This window comes from Mandrillus leucophaeus, unplaced genomic scaffold, assembly GCF_000951045.1.
Source record: "Mandrillus leucophaeus isolate KB7577 unplaced genomic scaffold, Mleu.le_1.0 Scaffold65, whole genome shotgun sequence".
Taxonomy (NCBI): domain Eukaryota; kingdom Metazoa; phylum Chordata; class Mammalia; order Primates; family Cercopithecidae; genus Mandrillus; species Mandrillus leucophaeus.
This window is the reverse complement of record NW_012107030.1, coordinates 3,160,437-3,164,571: the sequence shown is the minus strand read 5'-3', so window position 1 is coordinate 3,164,571 and position 4,135 is coordinate 3,160,437.

The window sequence follows — 4,135 nt, the reverse complement described above, 5'->3', positions numbered from 1 at the left end:
CAAATGAACTCCAGGAGGTCTAAAGAGGGAGTGTCCGAGGGCCTGGAGAAGACAAAAAGCCACCAAGGACCAGACACGATGCTCGGTATTCAACGTGGCTCGAAGCAGCTTCTTCCAGCCAGCTCTCCAAGACTTGTGTCTCTGTTTTAGACAAGCCCTGTGGAAGTCCCTAGTAGAGGATAACTGTTCTGTGATGAGCAGGTCTACGCACACCTACCTCCAAAGGCTGAGGAAGCTGAGAAGCTGAAGAAAGTGGTGGACAAATCCAATTTCTCAGAAAGAAACACTTAATAGGGACTTACAAACACAAGCCATGTCCTGGATGGCTGCAAGACAAGATGGCGGATCCCTGCACTGTCACCCTCAAGTCCAAGGGCTTGTATACCATAGAGAATTTGCCACAGGCAGGATTTATAGTAAGTATGTGTTTATAGTAACACCAACGTTATTTTGACCTAAGGGTAAGTATGTGAAAATGGAAATTTTAGAGGCATTCCTGGAACTGGGGTTCGTCAGAAGTGAACATGGCAGATGAGCATCCAAGATAGAGCTGCTTTAGCCTCCAGAGCAACTGTCAGAAGCAGCTATGTTAGTCCCAGAATAACCTGCTTCCTCCCTGCTGCTTCTTTCAGGGGAAAAATGGCCAACACCACTTTCGGTGTTTGTTTGTTTATTGAGACACAGTCTCACTCTGTTGCCCAGGCTGGAGTGCAATGGCATGATCTCGGCTCACTGCAAACTCCACCCCCCAGGTTCCAGCGATTTTCCTGCCCCAGCCTCCTGAGTACCTGGGATTACAGGCACCTGCCACCACGCCCAACTAATTTTTGTATTTTTAGTACAGACGGAGTTTCTGTATGTTGGCCAGGCTGGTCTTGAACTCCTTACCTCAAGTGATCCGCCCACCTCTGCCTCCCAAAGTGCTGGGATTACAGGCATGAACTACCACACCTGGCCTCTGTGTTTATTTAAACTGTGGTTATTTAAACTGCAGTGGAAAGCAAAGTGAGCAAGGAAGAAGATAGAAATAAAATTTCACTCTGGATTCAATCTTTGATAAACATCAACATTTATTGAATATGGGCTGTGGGTTCAGGGCTGCAGATATAAGGAAGCATAAGACAGGCACTGACTAGTAAATGTGGGGGTCTAGTTCCTTCAACAGTAATATTTCCCATGGGAAATCAGTGCATTGATATTCAGGTTTACACACCAGTCTCTAACATGTTTGGTGACCTGCATCAGTCCCAGAGGCCTAATCACCGCCGGAGTTATTGGACTCCAAAGCCGATAAGCGTACTTTTACAAGTGAGAATCATTCCGTTGGAAATGATAGGCAGTCCTCTCTGGCATTTCCTCCAGGAGTAATCTGAGGGCAGGAAAGGGCAGAGGTATCAACTGGGGTTCGAGGATATTCTCTGATTCCGAGCTGAAAACTAGGCCCAATATTAGTTCAAAGTGTTTCTGGGGAAGGGAATGAGTCAGGGTGCCTAAAGATCTGAAATGTCACCTCCCAAACATTCTCTCTTTCTGGAACACAGTCTGTCTTTCCCAGGGGAATTGAGGTGCTCATTGACGTTTGTTAAATAAAAGTTACAAGAGGTCACTGTTTTGGACTAAGCTCCTGCATTAGGCCTCAACAGACCCGACTAAAAATCAGAAAGGAGTCACTCATGCTAAAGTTCTACACCACCAAACCAAAACCAAGTTGTAATCTGACTTTCTGAGACATCAGGAGAGATGATAGTCTAATTTCCCGAACAAGCTACTTTCGAATGAGGGGTGAGGGCTGGGGGGTGACAGGAGGTGGTTGGGGGCACCAACTGCGTGCAGTCGAAAATCCCTGCATAGCTGGGGGAGGTGGCTCATGCCTGTAATCCCAGCACTTTGGGAAGCTGAGGCAGGTGGATCACTTGAGACCAGGAGTTTGAGACCAGACTGGTCAACATGGCAAAACCCTGTCTCTACTAAAAATACAAACATTAGCTGGGCGTGGCGGTACACACCTGTAATCCCAGCTACTCGAGAGGCTGAGGCAGGAGAATCACTTGAACCTGGGAGGTGGAGGTTACAGTGAGCTGAGATTGCGCCACTGTACTCTAGTCTGGGAGACAGAGCAAGACTCTGTCTCAAAAAAAAAAAAAAAGAAAAGAAAAAAGAAAAGAAAAGAAAATCCCTGCAAACTTTTTTGTTTGTTTGTTTGTTTGTTTTTGAATTGGAGTGTGGCTCTGTCGCCCAGGCTGGAGTGCAGTGGAATGATCTTGGACTCACTGCAACCTCCGCCTCCTGGGTTCAAGCGATTCTCCTGCCTCAGCCTCCCAAGCAGCTGGATTACAGGCATCCACCACCACTCCCGGCTCATTTTTAGCAGAGTTGGGGTTTCACCATATTGGCCAGGCTGGTGTCAAACTCCTGATCTCAAGTGATCCACCGCTTGGCATCCCAAAGTGCTGGGATTACAGGTGTGAGCCACCATGCCCGGCCCCTGCATACTTTTGAATCTCCCAAAACTACCAATAGCCTACTGTTGACCGAAAGCCTTGCCAATAACATGAACAGTCAATTAACACATATGTTGTATGTTATATGTATTATACACTGTACTCTTGCAATAAAGTAAGCTAGAGAAAAGAGCATGTTATTAAGAAAATCATAAGGAAGAGATGTACATTTACTACTCAATAAGTGGAAGTGATCATCATAAACATCTTTGTCCTCATTATCTTCATGTGGAGGCTGACGAGGGGAAGGAAGAGGAGGGGTTGATTCTGCTGTCTCAGGGGTGGCAGCAGCAGAAGAGGTGGAGGAGATGGAAGGGGAGACAGGAGAGGCAAGCACACTCGGTGTAACTTTTATTGAAAAACATCCATGTACAAGTGGATCTGCTCAGTTCAAACCCATGTTAAGGGTCAATTGTATAGTAATCTGTATGTATGTAACCTGGTGGTGACCAGTCATTTCTCTCTCTTTCTTTTAAAGAGACAGGGTCTTGCTCTGTCGCTTAGGCTGGCATGAAAAGCACAATCACAGCTCATGGCAGCTTCAAACTCCTGGGCTCAAATAAGCCTCCCACCTCAGCCTCCTGAGCAGCTGGGACTACAGGCATAAGCCACTGCACCTGGCTTATTTTTTGTTTTTGTGGAGATGGGGGTCTTACTGTATTGTTCCGGCTGGTCTCAAACTCCTGGACTCAAGAAGTCCTCCAGTTTTGGCCTTCCGAAGTGCTGGGGTTACAGGCATGAGCCATGGTGGCAAGCCCTCATCAGTTATTTTTCTATGATTCTGTCTCGCTGTCCCCTCCTTACAAGGAAAGTAATTTTGAAACAACCAATCCAGTCTTGGTTCTTTGTTTCTGCTTTCTTCAGCCCTTCTCTGTCTATAAAATCAACCTCTTCTGCTCAGCTCATGGGAGCACTTATTCTAATTTAATGGAGGTGTTGCCCAATTCTAGAATCACAAATAAAATTAAGATCTTTAAACTAACAACAAAAGTTAAAAAATGAGAATCAGCAACAACAACAACAGAAAAGATCTTTAAATGTGTTGTAATTTTCTCCTTTGACAGGTTACAAGTGCAATTGAATAAACCAAACAAAAATGTCATGGTTAGGTTCGGTCTTTACTTCCCAAATGAGGGTCAAGATGTAAGACAGCAAGAACCAACTTCTACCATAAAAAAGATCCGAATCCAAGAAAATGTGATTTTTCTTTAAAGCTGTTCACTGCAACGAAAGTTTCTTTTTAGTCTAGGAGATTAAAAGCCATCAGCTTACACAATCTCTTTTTTCTTGAAGTTTCCAAAGGAAGGCAGGTGAGTTTGCACTAACTTCCATTTTCTCCCCGGCTTCCTTCTGGTGTCAGATGAGCGTCCCCGCGCTCCTCCGGGACAGCCCTCATGGTCCCCGGCTATCATATATGGGGGGTTAGGGGGTGGGGGTGGGCGAGATGGCTTTGTACAGGAAAGAGGGGCGGCAGGCACGGGGAGCACGGGCTCCAGCCCCAGGAACACTCAGTCGGCGCAAAGGAGAGGGAGAGAGCGAGTGCGAAAGCCGAAACCCTCCCGGGGCCACGGAGTAAGCCCCCAGTACAGCTCCTCCGGAGCCCCACCCGCAGGCGGACCCCGAAGACGCGCCCG